The sequence below is a fragment of the Elaeis guineensis genome, chromosome 8 (assembly GCF_000442705.2).
Source record: "Elaeis guineensis isolate ETL-2024a chromosome 8, EG11, whole genome shotgun sequence".
Lineage (NCBI taxonomy): Eukaryota > Viridiplantae > Streptophyta > Magnoliopsida > Arecales > Arecaceae > Elaeis > Elaeis guineensis.
In genome coordinates this window covers 6597988-6619732 of record NC_026000.2, presented here as the reverse complement: position 1 = coordinate 6619732, position 21745 = coordinate 6597988, and the positions used below count along the sequence as shown (strand labels likewise).

General features: G+C 37.7%; 1 non-coding gene across 1 annotated transcript in view; it reads left to right on the top strand.

The window, feature by feature from the left end:
- The first annotated feature begins 6286 nt into the window (after positions 1-6286).
- LOC105050530 (uncharacterized) overlaps positions 6287-21745 on the top strand; it is a 54479-nt gene continuing 39020 nt past the window's right edge. Inside the window, exons 1-9 of the transcript XR_012143203.1 lie at positions 6287-7274; positions 8350-8479; positions 8583-8685; positions 10266-10389; positions 11341-11407; positions 11689-11726; positions 12597-12677; positions 12829-12876; positions 14701-14721. This is a non-coding gene — a transcript (uncharacterized protein). The remainder of the gene's footprint in view (positions 7275-8349; positions 8480-8582; positions 8686-10265; positions 10390-11340; positions 11408-11688; positions 11727-12596; positions 12678-12828; positions 12877-14700; positions 14722-21745) is intronic.

The window sequence follows — 21745 nt, the reverse complement described above, 5'->3', positions numbered from 1 at the left end:
TCAAGGTCATTGTACATTGTATTTCTAATGCCAAGACTTCACTAAATGGTTCCGGAGCAACCAACTATCTAGAGGATAACAAATTGAGTCATATATTGATAGCCAAGTGGAATCATCATACCTGGAGTCCACTTGCTACAGTTCAGACAGTCGAGGCCAAACATTATAAATAAGAAAGACTTTCTGGTCTTATAATTGACTAGAATCGTTACTATATTTATTTATCAATTCCCCATCCAACATATATAGAAGGCACCTGTTAGAAAAAATAAATAAATAAATAAATAAATATATATATATATATATATATATATATATATATATATATATATATATATATATATGCACGCATGCAAGTGATGGGGATAAAGTAAGCTTTGCTAAAGAAATGGAGGTGACTACATAATGACACGGATGGGATATATATCAAAAAGAAAAATATAAAAAATAGACCCAGGATGTATTTCAAACCAAAAATTTTAATTTTGTTTATAAATTCGCTCCTGCCATTCTTGATGATTATATATTACATCCTCTAGAATCTTTCTTACCAAAAAAAAAATCCTCTAGAATCTGAAAACTCCATCAAGTTTAAAAAACTAAATTATTTTGACACCCAGCCGGCCACAAATTAAATCACTACAATCTGAAGATCATGCAGAAGTTACGTAGTTCAGATGCATTTTTTTTGTCACTTCACCCTATGCCGCAATCTATCAAAATCTTTCCATTAAGAGAGAGAGAGAGAGAGAGAAAGAGAGAGAGAGACTTAATTTCCATCGTGCTTCCAGCGGGGGTTGCTGGGTTACGTCAAGGCTGGAGCCAAAAGGAATCTTCCCACATCATCATAAAATCCATAACGAAGCGAGGTTAGGAAAACGTGCAAGCGACCGGCCTGTGACCTACCATGATGCGTTCCATCATTGATAGGACGTATACTTCATATCTGATATGATTCCTTGCTCAGAAAAACGAACAAAAAGGCCGCTGGGCATCGACATCTTTGAGCCTCCATTTAAACTATAATATTATCATAGTCTGTCTTAATTATATAACAACCCAAAATTTTACCAGAAAAAACCTAGCCAATTGGAGAGAATAATTTGATGCGACCCATTCTACAATATTTGCTAATTCACGTAAGCTATAAATCTAATTCATTCGGATATTAGTTGCAACAATCTAGAACATCATCTAATAAAATTAGTTGAAAGATATCATTAAAATTTTTTAATTTTATGTGAGTACTCAAGAATTATTAAATATATATTTAACATAAAAATAAATATATATCTATATGAATCCTCACATCTAATATGTCATAAAAATATTTTTTATCTATATTTTTACATTTCAATTCTATTTCTAGCCTTCTCTTTTATATTTTTTGTTAAAATTATATTTGTAGACTTAGTAGATATACGATGTAAGGGGTTTGATGTCCTCTTTTGTGCTCTAAATTTAACCCCTCTATTATCTAATCTGCTCTTAATTAGCTCCTGTATTACTTTCACATGGATGTTTAGTTGATCCTTATGATTTATCAATCCTTAACATTTTTAGTATTTTTAGTGAATAGCAATGGCAATGTTTTATTCAAAAAAAAAAAATTTCTTGCAATTTTTGCCTAGGATAATATAGTTTTCTTGCATTGCGGTTGGGAAAACTAATTACAAGAAAATTTTTTAATTCCTTATGACCATGAAATATGTAAGTAATTTCAATGCTAAATAACACCCGGTTCCTATTAAAATCCTAGGTCATTTCTAAAGAGCAAATCGAATAAAAGTATGGTTTACAATAAACCCTTGAGGGATAGTAATATTAGGGTTTTGCTAACCAGTGCTAGTAAAGGAACATTTATTGCTTCTTAAAAACCAACAAAACTTTTACTCAAGGCATCAGAGATGAGGATTATACCCATCACATAAGCCAACGTCTCGTTTCTCATTAATATTAGCATTATTTTTTTTAAAAGATAAAAATACTCATTACAAATAAATTAATACACATTCTTATTCATAAGTACCACCAAATCTGCTTTTCAAAAAAAAAAAATTTCAAAAATGATAGAAAATTAGATGTGGTGGCGATGCAGGCATTGGTGATTAGGAGGAGGGAGGGGTGATAGAGTTTCAGAAAATGACAGGAAGGCGATGAAATTTTAGAATAAGAGAAGCAAAGGAACTGTATACTCAAATAATGACTGTTTAGTGCCCATATGCCGTGCTAGCTTGCTTTATAGTTTTGTCCCCAAACAGCACTCTTTCTCTCCCTCTCACATGCTTGCGTTCAGTGGCAGATCTAAAAATTTTATTTTATAAAATTAATATAATAAAAAAAATTTAAAAATTATAAAGAAAAAAATATTATTTTTTTAAAAATAATAAAATTTATAAAAAATAATAATATATAATATTTTAAATATTTTTTATAATAAAATATTATAAAGAAGTATCATGCATATCATCCATCGTATGATGGACGGCTACATGCGATCATGTGTGCGCATGCATCATACTGCACATGGCCCTATGAAGCCCCGTACAGCCGTCCATCACACAATGGATGGTGTGTGCTGTCACAATAGAGGATGCGCGCTCTTAAATATAAAAAAGTGTATGAATAAGATTGGAATGAAATATTAAAAAATAAATAAATAAATAAATAATAAAATAAAATAAAGAAAGAGAGAGGGAGAGAAGTCAAAGTGATATAAGAGATCAAGGGAGAGAGAGGTAAAATATGTGAGTCATTAAAAAGAGAGAATATATATCGTAATTACTTTTTTTATATGATCTTTTTTATCCTTTATCTCTTTAAAATTTTATGTGAGATACGTGATCAATTCACAAAATTAATGAGATCGATTTTAACTTTTTTCATTAATATATATATATATTTAATATTTTTTTATTTTTTTTATAAGGCCAATAGACCTCACGTTCACCCATATGAATCTGTCAGTGCTTGCATCATGTCTCATTTCTTATATATTAAATTTTTTTCATCTTTAATGATGCTCAAGGAGTGGAGAAAAAAATTTATAAAAAATAATTTTTTTAATAAAAATTTTGCTAATAAACTGTAATAGATATTTTTATTTTTTTAAAAAAATAAAATTAATATTAATGAGAAACGAGATGTTGACTTATATAACAGATATAATCCTGATCTCTGATGCCTTGAATAAAGATTTTATTGATTTTTAATTAAGAAACAATAAATATTTCTTAACCAATGCCCCTGGGGCACTGGTTAGCAAAACCCTTGATGATAGGATAGCAATCCATGCATGGCTATATTAAATCACCCAAAGTGGATGAATCTTGGCATGTCAGAGTGCTGGGAATAGCTTACACTGGTTGAACCAGTCCCTGCATGCCATGTGCTTGGGCGAGGTTGAATTTAGAGAAAGCAATAATGGGAGTAGCCTCTTGATAAATACAAATGTCATATATACGTATGCATGCACGTCGGTGGTTCTACGTTACTAGAGTTAATAATGATGCATCGCCTGTTCGGACTAGTCCAAATTTTGATAGAAGCATCATTGAAGATAAACCCCAACAAATAAAAAAAATTATAAATACATATTTGAGGATTATTTATGATACATCTTAAGATGGACTATCTATCACGGCATTAGCAATCCAGTGATAGTCCAATAAGTATCCTTGGTAGAGGGTGACGGAGCAATTGCTCAATCTTTACCATCTGATCTTTTATGATTGTGCTAGATGAATTTCAAATTTTTTTTGCCTGTAATACGATGCCCAGCCACTCGCTGCTCCACTTCCTCCACGACTAAACGAGATTCATGATCTCAACAACCTCAAGACATGCATGCCATTTCCTAACAGCTAGAGTACGTCTCTATAGCCGCTGCTCTCCAATGGATGGTACACATCCTCGAAGGTGACAGGCATTCATCTTCGTCTATAAAATCTTTTATCCGAGACTCTCCAAATAAGTGAATACCTACCTCGCATGCCCTCTCCTATAGATAGACTCCATACACATTGAAATCCGGCTGCTCCACAGAGTTCTGAATTCACCATTCTTCACACTCCATCTACTATACTTCACCATTTACACACCATTCTCTATGTTCCATTCTCCACTTTCAATTACTGATCTTCTATACTTTATACTCGACACCACCTCTCATTTTCATCTATTGTTTAGACCTTTTTTATTTGCTTCCACAGGAGACTGACTTAGGCATTTAGAGAGTCCACTGCCAGAAAAATCCCCAGCATCAAGATTTTCCTATCTTTGGTAGTTTTGCAGAATTGGCTCAAGAGAGCGATCAAGGATTCAACACTTGTATCATGTTTCGAAGATCTAGGCCAATTGTCCTATGATTGCCACTCTCTTCTGACTCCAGTTTAGCAGTCTAAACTAGTTCGACTCTTCGGCAGTAATAATTTGCATGAAAAAATCGACTTTCTGTTGTATAAGATGGATTTTCTGAAGTTCCCTGTGGTTTAAAATTTAAGAATATGTCTTGCCCATTTAAACATCACAATTTCAGCCGCCATATTTGTTGAGCTTACCATGCTGACAAATTTAGCAATGATATATTATCTCAAAGATGCTGTCTATCAAATAATAGGGGTGGTAATCGATTGGATTGAGTCAGATCAGATATAAACCAAATCGAATGCAGATCAAGTAAAAAATTTATTAATTCAAATCTTAAATTATTTATTAAATAAATTAAAAAATTTAATTTGAATCTGATCTATTTATTAAATAGATAATTTTGATTAAACTTAAATAATTTATTTATTAAATAGATCAAATTAGATAAATGGAATAAATAGATTAGATAGTTTTTAACTGATTAAATAGATTTAAATTTGTTAAATAGATTATATTAAATACTACAGAAAATAAGTTTAACAAATTTTAAACATATTAAATAGATCTTAAATATATTAAAATTATTAAATATATCAAAATAGATTTGACAAATCAAAATAGATTAAACAGTTCACGTACATCAAAAATCTAACTCCGGATCCAATCTATTTAATGAATAGATTTAGACGACTTGATTCATTTACTATCTAAATTCATTTATATCTGATCTGAATCCACATAAAATAGATCAGATTTTGCCATCCGGACCGGTGAATAACTCAATATGAGAAGTGTAAATATAGGTAATGTGGGAGTTGAGTCTGTGCCTCGCAATCCTTCCCATCCCCACGCTGAGACACAGGTCCCTCCCTCCGCCATCTCTCTCTCCCTTTGTTGGCGTTGTGGCCCGAGCTTTTGGTACGTCTCTGTTTCTCCCTCCCCCTTTCTCTCAGCCTTTTTTTCTTCTCTCAGTCATAAGCCCCTTGGACGACCTTGCCACTCTTCTCTATTGTACCTTTGGCCGCAGTTTCCCAGCTCGCCCCGGTTAAAATTTCTGTCAGTTATATAACCCAGTGAAGTGAATGTAAATCAATAGATGAAAATGAAGTGAAAGGAGGATAAAAGCTAAGGGAACGAAGAAGAGAGGATAAGAGGGTGACTGAAAAGGCAGAGAACGAGGAATAGTTCTCTATGAGACCAGATTAAGGCGGGTCATGACATTTATAATTATACTGTTAGTGCCAAAATTGCTGACAGCACGTTTGAGTATGACTAGCAACCTCCCAAGAAGTGCCACAATTAAGCCAAACGTGAGATAAATCCACTGTTGGTTAGCAACCCCTTTTGCCGATCCATTTTGAAGCCCTTGCCCATGCGATTCTTGCACCGCACCATGTGAAGCAGGGTCACTAAAGCCAATAAGATTGTTTATTTACATAAACTTCTTGAATTCAGAGACCTCCCAGTCTTCGATGAAGACCTATCTTTTTCTTTTGTCCTCGAATGAGAGAATGCAATTGAAATCTACTTTAAGGATTGTTGGCACTAGAAGATGGAGGACTCACATTCCTCCCATAAGGGACTAGGACTCAGGCTGTGTAATAATTCCGGTTGTTTAGAGACACGTACAAAATGGATCTCTCCCGTCCCCCTCCAGGTATATATACGTTACATGCATATGGGCTTAGAGCTTATACGAAAGCTATCAAGAAGCATATATATTACGTCCGCCAGACACGCAATAAGAACTCCTTTAAATTTATATCTGCAAAAACGAAGACCAATAATTTGTCTAAAAAGTTATTTAAGCAAACTTATCTAAATAAAAAGAAATTTCAGATTATCAGATAACAATATTAACCTACAAGCTTATTTTTTTAAGACAGAGTTAAACCCTCCACTACAGTTTTTTTTTCAGCGTAATATTACGTCCTCTTTCATCTACGACATGGTGCTCTGTTTCTGGCACACCAATTCGTGTGTTCGAACGTTGGCGTTTTTTTGAGTTCGAGCCAGCGAGCGAGAAGAAATACACCACCCTCTACCCCGTCTCTGCCATTCTTTCCCTTCCCTTCCCTTTTGTTCCCCTTTCTTTCAAGCCCTAGACCTCTGCCCGGAACGCTATCCAATCGCCCCTTCCTCTCCCCTTTCCGCCTGAATTTTTGAATCCATCCGCCCTTCCCTCCCTCGCGTCCGAGTCCTTGCAAGGCCTGTCCCCGTTCCCTAACTCGGCGAACTCCGGCGACGGTTCCAGCTCGAAAACCCGCGTCGAATTCGGCCCGGAATCCCCTCTTATCGCTCCGCTGTCCGTTTCTTGGATGGAGAAGTGGAGATTTCTCGAAAAGGTGGCGCCTCGGTGATCGTTGCTTTCGCCCGTTCGAAACTAGGGCATCATTAAGAGCAGAAAGCTCACGTACTTCCGCCTCGTTCGCCCCTTCCTTCAATTGGGTTTGAAGTTCTTGGCATGGGCCTTCTAGGGTTTGCGTTGTTTCGAGCCTAATATTTGAACTGCGTCGTGTTGCATTGAAGCTTGTGGGATCTGCTCTATCGAAAGATGTGGTGAATGGCGAGCCCTCGTGCTCGCAGGGAAAGTTGGAGGCTCGTGAGTGGTTGGAAGTAGGTTCTGGAGTGGGTTCGCGTGGTGTATCGAGTATTGGCGATTGGTTGTTGCGAGCGCAATGCTGCTGCAATGGAGGTGGTGATGGTGGTGGGAGCGAGGTTGGTATCCGAAGAGAGATGAAGTGGACATGAGTAGGCTGTCATTTAGGCCTCGTCCCCTAGACATCCACAAGAAGCTCCCAATCGTCAAATCCATCAAGGACTTTGAGGATGATGATGCGCGTGTCGCCGCTGCGTCCACCCACAACTCCCAGCTGCTCCGGCTCGCTGCTGACACCGACAATGAAGTAATGTTGCTTTTCACGTGACTTGTGCTTGAATTCATTGCTTGAAGTTTGGTATTGATGCTTTATTTGCCCTCATGGCATCGTAATAACGAGTGATGTAAACCCTTTATTTGAATTGTGATGGTTAACCCTGTAGTCAGCTGTGTTCATGGTGCTGGAGAGACATTGTTAGTGGGATACTTGTCTCTGTATTGATTGGGGTTTGAGAGTTTGTATGCATGAGTGTGGAAGTTTGGCAACACTTATGCTAATCCTGGGCAGGTTCCTTAAAGATTGGATGTCTGAAGGACAGGAATGATATTGGAGTGAGGCTGTTGTTTTCCAGTGTGATTATCGATTGGATGTGTGAAGGGCGGGAATGATATTGGAGTGAAGCTGTTGTTTTCCAGTGTGATGTATTCACATTTTATCTTCAATGACATTGTGGATGGCCTGGAAAGAAATAAAACTCCTAGGATAGCATAGTTACAGACATTTGCTTATCAAAATAGGGCTTTCATATACCTTTTATTATTATTATTATTGCTATTATTTTCCTTCCTCTAACACCACTAGGAATGATAGAAGACGGCTTTATTTTTCATAAATCTTTTTTCTAAGTTTGCCTCTCTTTTTTTTTATTTTTGTCCAGAAAACTAAGCTATAGGTTGAACTTGCTTGCTGTAGCCCACCTTGACCAAAAGTTAACAACTTTGCTCTTTTTTTTTATTTTTAAAAATCCATTCACCTTGAGATGTTGATTAACTTTCCAGCTGGATGTTATTTGTGGTGAATATGCATTACTTTTACCTTTACATTTGCCTCCCCATTCCTTTGAGGATTTTGAATTTGATTTAGCCATTTTTCACTGTTCCTTGTCTTTTGTGCAACTTATATATATACACACACACACAAACCTTTTGAAATGCCTGAGGACTATGTTTGTGTATCTTTGATTTGTAGCAATGATCCGTTCTGCTCTTTAAGTATTGTCCTTCACATTTCATGCTGCTTTATACATATAATGAAACCTAAATGAGGCATACACTTGTCTGATCTGATAGACTGCCTGACATGATAATATTGCTTTTAGCAGGTGCATCAAACTCCTGGAAAGAAAAGCTTTCAAGAAATACCCACTCCACAATTTAGTATTGTGGAGACATATGAGAGAGATTATGCTTGCAACTTCACACAACCTACATCATATTTACGTGCAAGAGGAGGTATGATACTAATGTTGTTTTGGAAAAATGTTACTCTCAACAAGATATTCTGTGTTTGGTGCAACTAAGGGTCCTTTTTCTGAGCATTGATTAGCATTTGCAGCCAGGGCTGAGATTGGCGAGTTTGTTGAATATGACCTGGACGATGAGGATGAGGACTGGCTTGAAGAGTTTAACAAAGAGAGGAAGATACTTGCACCTGAAAAGTAATGCCGAAACTCTATACCTAAATTGACCAAAGATCTTCTTGTGGAGCTAACAATATTTTATTTTTCATGTCTCTTTGTATTTCCCATTGCATTGTGATTTCAAGTGGAGTTCTAGTAGCAAATTGTCAAATTATCCAAATCATGATATGAATATTTGCATTTTAGTTAATTCTGGATCATCAACAACATCTTTTTATAAGGAAAATTTTCTATCAGTTGTTTAAAACTCACCAAGTTCTTGATATGAGCCCCTAGATAACATTCATTAGTGGAGTAACGATGACATGAAACAGTTCCCATTTACTTACCTCTTTCCTTCATGCTAGCATTTGAGGCTTATAGTCAGTGGCTAGGTTTATTTTTCATTTTTTTTTAAAAAAATGAGAGGAGGTGAGGAGGTCCATAAGACCTTTGCCGATGGAGTAATCTATATGAAAAATTTAGGTCTAAAATTAGATTCTTCTTAAGGGTTTTTTGTTTTGACAATCTTATTTGAGTTGTTGGATGACATTGAGCACCTAAAATCTACTTTGTTGATGGACAATTATTAGCACATAACAAAAGCTGTTTGCTGACCTAAATATAACCCAAGATATCATAGTAATGACCCCTAAATGTTAATGCCTCTTACCTGCAATTACCCATTTCTGACTCAAGACTGACTTGAAATAGATTTTAGGGTTCATAACTAGTGCACCCTGAAGTTTAGTTGACTTGTGCTAGAGTTGTCTTACTCTTGCTTCAGTTAACCTTTATTTTTAGTTAAATTAAAATAACTAATCAAAGTCACAAGATTTTGATAATGGTGGTTAAATAGTTATGCAATAGTGTGGATGAAGATGGAGTTTGCATGTTCAAGTGATGCAATTCACCTTTCCACTGTTGGAAGAAAGAAAACCACCTTTGATGTATGAAATTTAAAATTTTATGAAGAAAGAGGGAATGAAACCTTACATATTAAGAATCGTTAAATTTATATTTTTAAAATGATGAGTTGGTCAATAGGGTATCCCCATTTTATTACAATATCGGCATCTGTACTTTAAATCCTTCTAGATATCTTTTCTTGTGCTTTAACAATTATTTGACATCTATGAATGTTTTTGCTTCTTTGTAAATTGATGGGTGCGTTGCAGTTCATAGGTGAAAGTACCATATAGTTCACATTGCAATCAGACCATTTGAATATTTTCTTAACATTGAGAATCACCTGTTTTCATCTTGTGTACAATTTTGCAATTACTCTTCACTCTTCAGGATCGAATTTGTTCGATAGATCAATGGAAGCACTTTTTAAAAATTATAGCTGAACAGATACTTGCTGGCTTTATGAGTTCAACAATGTCATGCATTCATAGGTGGAACTTATAAATTCATACAAATTTTGATGTGATTCTCTCTAGAATAGAATTCATTTTGTTTGTAGGATGACAGAGTACTTAAGATTGCTGGGAAATGCAGTATTTGTTTCACAAACATTGTATTTTGTATGAGAAACATGCATTTTCCTTTTTGTGGATACTTCACGACATATTCCCAATTCCTTCTAATGATCATGCACATACATCTTGTCTCAGGTTCTAGACCCTTCTGTTTAAGTTGGAAGTGTTGGATCATAAAACTCGAGAAAAAGCAGGACTTGTAACACCCACTTTTGCATCACCTATTCCTGTTATTTTGAAGCTAGATGTTGCAGCTGAGGTGATGCACCATAAAATGTTATGGAGTAGCATTTATGTCATTCTAGTATTACTTGTGAATGAACCAGTAACCTATGTATGTTTTGTTTCTTTGCTCTTTAAGAAGCTGTAAATATAACACTATGATTTGTCAACAAAAAAAAAATGGTGTTAGAGTGGTCATAGGTCATGTACTTGATTATCTTTTTCTGGTTATGCAATGTAGCAATCCACCGTGCCTGATACTTATCTCTGGTAAGTCTTTAGAACTACTATCTTCTGCTACAATCTGGCTCTTATGACAACCTATCACCGGCAATGGTTACTTTTAGATATGTAGCTTTGGAAATGTTATCAGAACATTTGGTAGTTAACCATGATCAATTGGCCTTATTTCAACTATTTGGGCAAAAGGCCTATGGTTCCATACCTTGTAAAAGTATTTTATGAGAATTTTGCAATTTTCAAGGTATTTAATAAATTGAATGAAATTATGGCCAATAAAACCTTTACAGAGGATACATGGCTCAGCTAAATCTTCTATCTTGAGACCTTCACAGCTATGCATTTTATGTGACATATTCATCTCTCTGATTATTTCATGCTTGTGGAAGAATTACTTGTTGGAAGCCTGAGAAAGGAGCTTCATTTTTATAAGCAAAACGAATGCAAGTCAATCATTCGCAAATGCTGCAAGAGCATAATTTTCTTTTTAATTTTTGTTGATTGACTAATCTCAAAAAAAGTTTGATGATTCATCTTTTACTTTTAAATTTTTAATCTTAGGATGCATTTTTTTCTTAAACACCATTCAAAGATGCTTAGAAATGATAAAAGTAGTCAGGTGTTTTATTCAGCTGCTTGTGTGCCATTACGATAATATGTCAATATTTTGTTGATTTTGAGACTTACATGCATGTTGATTTTGTTTAATAATCCTTTCGTAATTACTTATAGCTTCCTCATTATGCAGGCTTTGCATTCTCTGTCTGTAAGATTTGCATTTTTCCAGTCTGTATATGACTATTGGACAGCAAAGCTATATTTCATATTAAACAACTGTGAGAAGTATCGATGAACATATTTCTTTAACAACAATTATCTCATTTGTGAACTTCATAAATTCTTTTTTTTTGGGTAATATTTATTTCTTTCCTGTTCAAATTGTGGATAGCTTTTTTCTATGCACCCCCTAGGGTGCTTGATTTCAAATGCGGTGAACTTTCACATAGACTCTTTCTACTGAAGATATCGATGTTGCTAAATTTTCAGCTTGTCTTTCTTTCTGTTCTCATACTTGGTTTATTTATGTCATATCAGCGAGAGCAATGGCAAAAATCTATTCTGCGGTGCTTGCAGGTCAGCCCCATCACATTCTTGGATGTAGAATGTGGCAAAGTGGTTCATTTTTGTTAGGTGAACCATGCATGGATGATTGATAAACCTAGCACATATGGTTATATTACTTTGTGATTTTGTAGTTTATGAAAGAACTCACATTGATTCATCGTCATTCCTTTTCTAAAACGATCTTTTTGTTGATTAAATTTATTGTGCCTTTGATTTATTTCTTTAACTTTGTGTCTATTGATTTCACATTGTTTATGTAAATGATGGACTACTAAAGACCATTCTTTTATTTGAATGTGATTTCATTTGGATTTTGTTAAAAAAAGATCAGTGCTATTAAGAATCTTAAAATGCTAACATTGTTGCTCTTGGATACTGATTACAGAAAAAATGGAATTAACTATTCTGCAAGGATACTTTCTCTTGAAGTCTGCAAAGGTTAATTCAAAGCTGTATATTTAATTTTTCTTTTTCTCCTTATCAATATCATCAAGTGTGTTGGTGGAACCGCATTTTCCTTTTCATTGTCTTAACCATTTCTAAAGTAGTTCTCATGCATGTTTGTTCTGGTTTACTTGATGTGCTAGCACTCTTGCTCTAGTACAGAGTTTTTGGCATCATCATAGTTTTTTTTAATTTGTCTAAATATCTGATAACACTATTCCATTTGTATTTTACAGATGACCCAGCTGCATAAAACATGAGATTAAACAAAACTGAATTAAATTACTGAATTCTCCAATCTATTCCATGCCCTTCCGTTTGGCTGACCAAATCGTATAAATTGTTATTTCCCTTTCAACAGTGATCTTTATGCATGCCTCGCTTTTAAAAAGACTCAGACAATCTGATGATACCTTTATTCTTGTGCTTATTCAGCTTCCTCCACCAGCTAATGATACAAACCCTTACAATGTGTTCAGACCTAGGGAAAAGGTGCACTGTCTTCACACAAGAAAGGTAGGTGCTGTAGTTTGACTATTATCATAAATTCTTATTGACTTTCTAGGGAAGTTTTAGAGGCATCTTTTTATTTCCATCATTTTTTGAACATTAATCAAAGGCAAGAATTTATTTTCTATGGTTACTCTGACTATTTTATTTGTTTCAGATGCAAAGGAGAGAAAATAGTGTTCAATCCTTTGAAAAACTTCGCCAGGTGAGGTCCTTGGTCCCTTTGACTTCATGTATCAATTGACTCAAGAGTAACGTACCTCTATGCCTAGATGAAGTTTAGGCAATGCTTCCTTATAAATGCTTTTCTTTATGTTGTTCTCTCTCTCTCTCTCTCTTTCTCTGTGGGGAGGGGGAGGGGGGGTGTTGGGGGCTCTTAGATGAAGCGAGTATAGCTAATAAAAATGTCGGTTATGGGAAGAAGGAACCTGCTGACTTTTATGAAGTTCACATGGATTTCATACCTATTGCTTTCTTTGCCTTTTTCTGTATGTTTATCCACTGGGTGCAGAAGCTTCTTTTCAGTTGTTTTATATTCAAAGTTTAGCTCCGAAAGAGTTTACTGTAAAGTAGTGCTGTTTGTCTCAAGTTTAATCTATCATGTATCATTAAAAATTATGTATGGGCTTTGGAGTACATTGTCAGAAAACAGATAAGACATCTATATGTTTTGTCAACAATCGGTGGCCAAAATTTGGGTTATAGAGTTTGATGTTTTAGGCAACCTCAGGTATGCCAACTATGGTTAAATTCCTTTTGCAGGAGGATTATCAGCAGCTTTTGTTTATTATATGGATGCAGCTTTCATTCAGGCCTTTTCTGTGAAAGAAAGGTTACATATAAAGTTCAAAAACAGACTAGGCTTTTTTATTTATTTATTTTATTTTATTGTTTACTGAGACTGAAAAACTTCTTGTCGACTAATATGTGGTGACATGTGCTCTTGGTTATAACACAGCAGAAATGGCTGGCCTCTCATGTGCCTTATCTTTCATTAGAAATCAATGATGATATGATTTGCATCATCCTTCCCAGTTTGGTGACTCGTCTTTGAGCTTAAATTTTTATCTGTAGATGTATTTCATGCAGAAGAAACTCAATGCTTGATGATAAGAGGTCTGTCTTCACATGGTTCAGTCTTGATTGTTGCTATTTTCCTTATACAATACATGTCAATGATGAAGAATATCTAATTATTATTTCAAAATTTAAGCACTAACTATGGTGGGTTTTATCTGTTAACTTCGTACTTAGCATAATTGGCCTTATGTTGCTCTCTCATCTGCTCATGGATGGATTGGATACACTCATCTATGCCCTGTGCTTTGCCACTGGATCATCTAAGATGAGGAATGCTTGTGAAGTGCAATACACTGCTTAGACCCAAAGCCATACACCACTCAGAAGGACTATGGCATGTAGAACTATCTATCACAATAACTTGTTGAATCCATCTCCAACATGTGTTAGAAACCTAGCACACAGCATGGATTTATTTCATGCCATGTTATAGATTTCCTAAAGTTCTAATGACTTCCTTGTCTGCCTACAAATCTATTGATATGAAGCATTGCTAATTAATTTTGCAGGCATCATAACATCTTCCAATAGGTTTCTCCACAGGTAACAGATTTAAAAGAGATAAATTATGCTCTTAGAGCATTGAAGAGAAATACATGACTTTCCCTCTGCCTTTCCTCTAGCAGCAAATTGCATGATTTTGTAGCGTACAACCGCAAGCTTGGTTCCACCCATATATGTTACCCATTATATTTATAAATTGACTTTGGCTTTGTCTGATGTTAGACATCATCATTCTCATCCAATTACACACATATCTCTATGAGTAAGGACATCAGATGTCTAGGGTCTTCTATTTTAGCTTAAGATTAGTAAATACATTCTGCTCATTAATTATTTCATTCTTTTACGGAAGGAAGTTGTATTCTAGTGCGGTTCCTTAAAAATTATAAATGATGGTTTCTGTGATGCTCAGCATCCTTGAATTAAATTTTTTGATCTGTTTCAGGTTAGACGTAACTTGGACCAGGTCAAAACAATATTGGAGGCTTTGATTAAGGTTTCTTATTGCAACAAATAATTTACACCTCGAGAATTAAATTTTAGTCCAAAGGCTATTGAAGATTGAGAGAACTCATATTCTAACTGTTGGGGTATACCGATCGATCCCACTCACGCCGACTCACTGTCGGGCCTGTATGACCGGTGCCCGACTCTGCCGACCGACGGCTGCCGTCACCGATCGACCGAGTATATGTCGGTCGGGCAGACCTTCTCCGCTCTCGATCGGCCAAATTATGGAGCCCGATGTCCGACTCCCACAACTCGCCTGACTGACTGCCGGAGGGTTCCCGGGCTTCCGTTCGACGCCCCTCAATTAGCCGTCGATCTATAGTCGGTCGGCTCCTCCAAACGCCGTACGACTGCTGGAGGCTGCCAATTCTGACACCGGCATGCGGCACAGCCGCCTTGGGGCATTATCCCACCTAAGGCATGGGTCAATCCTAACGATTTGACAGCCCCACGGTGATTTGACAACCTCACGGTGGCTCTGACAGCCCTCGGCGATTTGACAATTCTTTCATTGTCTGCGCCATTAATGATGGCGCCATACCGCGCTCCACTATATATATCGGGGAAGGCAATAGTGTTGGGAGGTCTTTTCGAACCCTCTGAATCCCTCCTCCTCTCTCTCTCTCACCCTCTCTCGTTGAGTTCCTTAATTCTTGTCTACTGTTGCCTAGTCTCCTCTCTGACTTGATCGTCGGAGGGTCCCCATCGGAGTCACCTCCGGTCAGTGCGGACTTCTTTTGCAGGCGCTCGTTCCCGACGATCAGGCGACGAGAGAATTGGCCGCAACAGATTTTGGCATGCCAGGAAGGGGACGGGTTCGACAGCACCAGAGATTGCAACCCCCATGGAACTCGAAACATCTCATAAGATGACAAGAACAAGAGCTCAACGGTCGAGGGTCACCGGATCGGCGAGACACTCTTTCCGCCTGGAAGAGGCCTCTCCACCCTCCATGGCGGAACCTAGCTCTCCGCATCCCGTGGTGACCACGGAGGCACAGATCGCGGCGATCGTACGGCAGATGACCGTGCTGACAGACGCGGTCAAGAGCCTTTAGCAGCGATCGATCCAGTTGCCGTCTTCATCGGTGGAGCAACCGGTGGCACGTCCGGTGCCCTCCAGGAGCAGCCGCCGAAACCTGCATCAGTCTCTGTCGCCTCCATGAGAGCAGCTGCCACAGCGCGCCCACCAAGAGGAGGAGGGGCGGCCGCGGCGCGACACCCATCGGTCTCGACGGCCATCTCTCTCCCAGCTGGAGCGAGCGAGGAAGGAGAAGCGACCGCGAACACCGTCCGCCTCTCTTTCGGACTCCTCCGGAGACTCCACCCCTGGGGTCTCTCAGCACCGACGGATAGACAACTACGAACGCAGGTTCGAAGAAATCGACCGTTGGCTTGCCCAGCTGCAGGTGGACGGACAGAAGTCCTCGAACGACATTGACTTCCAGACCGCCTAACCTCTCTCCCGACTCATCCTCGACGAATCGATCCTCAATCGGTTTAAGATGCCACACGTGGAGCCTTACGACGGCTCCACCGAGCCGATCAACCGTTTGGAGAGCTACAAAGCTCTCATGATGATTCAAGGGGCAACCGACGCTCTTCTTTCCATCGGCTTCTCCGTCATGCTCCGCAAAGCTGCCAGGGCCTGGTACTCCGATCTTCGATTGGAAAGTATCCACTCCTTTGGACAGCTCGAGCACTCTTTCGTGGTCCACTTCAGCACCAGCCGGAAGCTGCCACGAACCTCGGACAGCCTTTTTTTCCTCAAACAGGGAGAAAACGAGACGCTCCGACACTTCGTGACGCGATTCAACGCGGCCACGCTTGAGGTCCGGGACCTCAACGAAGACATGGCCATTTCGGCCATGAAGCGGGGGCTGAGGGCATCCCGATTTACTTACTCCTTGGACAAGACCCTCCCCCGGACGTACGTCGAACTGCTGGAGTGCGCGTACAAGTACATGTGCGCAGACGATGGAGCTTCTGACCGGCGTCTGACCGAGTCCAAGGGCCCGAAGGAGAAGCGGAGGAAGGGTCGGGACCCTGCCGAGCCTGGCAGGCCCCCGACCGACGGTCGGGTCTCACCCCGTGGCGGAACCAAAGGTCGCCCCGACGGTGGAGTCCAAGGCACTGTGTCTGAAAATCGACGGTGCCACGAGCCGGACGAGTCGGAGGTGCCACGAGCCGGACGGATCCTCGACCACGACACTGTGTCTGAAAATCGACGGTCGCTACTGCATGCGACTGTGGGATCATTGGTGACCCCCTATCCTCCGAATCTGAGCACAAAATATTTAATACAAAGAATGTTATATTAGTTAATAAATGACACAATAATATAAATAAAAATATATAAATTAAGTGTTAAAGCTTATTATTCGGTGAGAGAGATGCAAAATCATGCGAGCTGGCCGCGTGATCGCTCTCTCCTCGAGAGCTCTCTGCTTGGTTGGTGCGGCTCCGATCTTTGGAAGACATAATGTATGCTCTCTAAAAATAAAAATAAATAGATTCATCAAATTAATTATACAATTATAAATGGTAATGTAAGATTTAAGATGATGCAAGATAAATAATTAAAATGATTCAAGAATTATATACTTAGCACTACTCACCGGCTTTTTCAGATATTTGGTATCCTTCAGAATCTTCTTCCGATTCTTCCTCTTCATCTTCCTCTTCTTCTTCCTCTTCTTCTCCTTCTTGGAGAAGATTGTCCTTTAAAACAATCTCAATTGGATCTACCTCCTCATGTTGGCCATCTTCACGTAGAAAAATTTTTGGAGCATCCAATTCCACATCATCGAAGATTGATAAACTCCGACTGTCTCATCCTCTTGAAAGCATTCTGGTAATTGGGGCTTTTCTTCTTCTTCGAGCGCGTAATGAACGGTTCGAGACTTAATTTTGCATATAGCCCACCAATCTTTTCTTTCTCTTTTCTTTGATGGAAAATGAGTATAATATACTTGAGTAGCTTATGTAGTTAGTACAAATGGCTCATTGACATAAACTTTTGATCCATGTTTGATTTCAACAAACCCATGCCATAGATCAACCTTCATATCATGATCGGTATCGAACCATTAATACTTAAATAGAATGACACTATTACCTTCAATGTAGCTCATGTTAATCACTTCTTCGAGGATTCTATAGTAGTCACTCTCCATCTTATCTTCCCACCAGTTGCTTTTTATACACATACCACTATTCATTGTGCTTTTATAATTTCTATATTGTTGGGTGTGAAATTTGAAATCATTTACGTTACAGCCATTATAACATGCCACGTATTTTTCAGGCCCGTAAGCTAATGGTCTGAGCTTCGTTGGTATGGACTCGCTTCCTTGAATGACCTGCATATTATAAAAGAAATAAATTGAGAAAATTAAAATATATAAAATGATAATAGATGCTTACCAATTGATGGAACCAACATGCAAAGTTTTTTGAGTGCTGTGTTGATATTTTTTCATCATTTATGCTCGGATTTTCTCCTTTCAGCATCTCATCATATTGCCTAAACATGCATAAGATAAGTATACTAAAATAAGTGATCAAAGAGTTGGGATTGTGATGAACACTTATAGAATATATGGATCGACCTCCACGTAGTTTAGTAAAATATATATCTCTGCCTATCAAAGTTCAGTATCGAAAAAAATTTGATGAACATTGTGCCCAAATTCTCGAGTGGAATAGGCAAATATTGAGATCTCCTACTATGATCCCTCAGCACCCCCATCATCATTTCAGCCTACTTGAGTCAGCTTGGTCTGTACACTGGGATTAAAATAGTATCGGTTGAAATTTGAAATTTTTTCTATTATGTAAGCCTCCACAATAGAACCTTCGACTCATGCCTTATTTTTTACTTTCTTCTTGAGACTGTGCATGTATTTTTCAAATGGATACATCTATCTATACTATACTGGACCCCCCACCTTAGCTTCATACACCAGATGAATCATAAGTTGCTCCATGGAGTCAAAGAAGCTGAAAGAAAATATCTTTTCCAACCTGCATATGGTCTCTACACTGCTAGCCTCAAGACTGGAGATGTGATTGGTAGATAGTTCAGTAGCATAAATGTCTCTAAATAAAAGGCTAAGCTTAGTCAAAAAACTCCATATGGAGTTGGAAAGGAGATCATGCCAAGCCAATGGGAGTAATTGTTGCATGAATACATGGCAGTCATGGCTCTTTAGCCCATGAAACCTGTAATCTTTGACATTGACGCACCGAATTAGATTACTTGCATAACCATTTGTGAATTTAAGGCTCTTACATCATTCGCAGACATCTTTCAGCTACTTTCTTATTAAGGTATAAGATGCTTTCGGTTTAAAAAAATTTTTAGGTGACATCTCAACCAGCTCTAATAGAGGACGCTTGCATATATTCTTCACATCTGCTCATGCCTTGGGATTATCCTTGATCTTGCCCTTGATATCCATAACAGTGTAGAAAATATTATCGAATACATTCTTTTCGATATACATGACGTCAAGGTTATGACAGATCAAATTGATGGACTGATAGGGCAATTCTCAAAAGATGCTTCACTTCATTCAATTATGAGTTGTATTGAATTCTCGAGGCTTCTGCTTATCAAATTTAATGCCAAACAGGACTTCATCTAATTGGGATACCCTCTAAAATACTTCCATACCACTGAGGTGCTGGGGCGCATGGTCTTTCTCTATCTTATTTTTCCTAAAACTATCCCGCTGCTTTCGAAAAGGATGATGCTAGGAGAGAAATTGATGATAACAATCGAACCAGCAGGACTTACGACCATGCTCAAGCTGAAATGATTTTATATTCTCCATGGGGATATGCTAGCTTTCTATGAGTGCTCCATCCTGACAGCATCTCATAAGCAGAAAAATCGCTAATGGTTCACATCAATGCAGTCTTCATTATAAAATTCTGCTTCTTCGATGCATCAAAAGTATGAATGCCATCGAACCATAATAATTTCAGCTCATCAACAAGAGGTCTTAGATATACTTCAATGCTTTTACTAAGATGTCGTGGTCCAAGGATAACTAATGTAAGAAAAATATTATGTTCTTTTATGCATATCCTAGGTGGCAGATTATATGGAGTGATAGAGACTGGCCAACATGAATAAGGGGCCGCTGTACGATCGAACGGTGTAAAGCCTTCTATAGATAGATCCAACCAGATATTGTGTGATTTCCGAACAAATAAAGGGTGGTAAGCATCAAATTACTTCCATGACTCGCTGTCCAATGGATGACACATCATATCGGAGTACTTGCATCATCCTTCTTTGTGCCATCTCATCTATCCGATAGTGCTCTTAGACAAGTAGAGCCTATGAAATCTAGGAGTGCGGGGAAGGTATCAAAGAATCTTGTATGGTATGTCCTTCTGATTTTTACCCTCTTGCCTCGGCTTAAATCAGCTTGCACCGCATAAGCCGCATGAGCTCTTCTATTGATCCTCTTTATAGAAAAGCATGCACCCATTACGGCATGCATTTATTTTCTCATATCTCATATCCAACCTTTTCACCATTTTCTTCGAAGCATAGAAGCTCCCAACAAGCTTCTCATCCTTCGGTAGCATTTTTTTTATTATTGCTATCATTCTATCATAACAATTGACCGTCATATTAAACTTGACCTTTAAGTTTAACAACTCTGACATAGCTAATAGTACAGTATGTATTTTACAATCCGATTATAGTGATATACGATAGAAATCATCACTACCAGCTTCTGGATCGTCCTTCATATTTCAGTTAAATTCAGGACCAACCGTATTCATAACTATGTCCACCATTTTATCTATATCTATATCCTGCTCGATTCTAACCCTTGCAACTTTCTTCCATATCTCTCCATGCAGGTATCGATACTTATAGTTGGACATAAATTCACTCTTATACAAATGGACAGTAATTATATCTCTATCAAATATTTCTCTATTACCACATCTATTACAAGGACAACGAGCCCACCTTTGATGTAAGAGTGCCACATTCTCAAAAATAAAATCACAGAAGTACTCTACACCCTCCCTATATTTAGCAGAAATCTCTCCATTGACTACTCGATGATCTATCTAACTACGATCCATGATAGACTATCTAAGAATTCCACATATACATAAATATAAGGCAATTGCTAAATACTATTTTATCATTCAAAATGGCTTACATAATAAATATATCCTATCATCAACTAATAGGTAAAGATAGGTCCTATCTCATTCAGAAAATACATAATTCTATAGATCTATTACAGTAATCAAACGATATGCAACAGGGGCCAAAAAAAATTTCGACAGTATTTTCTCTTAGTTCTTCCGTATAGGGAGAACAAAAAAAAATAATGTCCGAAATTTTTTTCGAATCTTTAACATACTGTTTGATTACTGTAATAACTTATAGAATTATTTATATTTTTCAAACTGTCCATAGTAGACAAATAATTGATCAATTTACATAATTCTTCCATCTGTATAAAAATAAATAAATGTATGGATACATTAGAATATGCATATTAATCAACTGACGGGTCTATCGCTCCATGCAAATATAAATTTTATTAAAATTAATACATAATTAATGCTGTTTGGCACCTTCCATCGACCTCAGCGTGCTGGGTGTGTGAAAGATAGATGTCTTGGACACCAGCTGTGACCTAAGGCCTGGACACGTAAGACATGCCCAGACCCCATGTATGCAATGCTGTCTGGCACCTCTCAATCCGAGCACGCTACACCAAACCTAAGTTCCATACATCTAATTAATTAATTATCTAATTAATTAATTAAATCAATATTTAATTAACTTTTAGTGATGGTACTAGCCGTCACTAATATTGTCACTAATAGTAGATAACATTAGCCATCGCTAATACTCACAGGAATACTCTTGCTGATGCGGGGATGGATTGCGGGGCAGGGGTGGTAGGCTTAGGGCGGCGGGGTCGAGGCAAG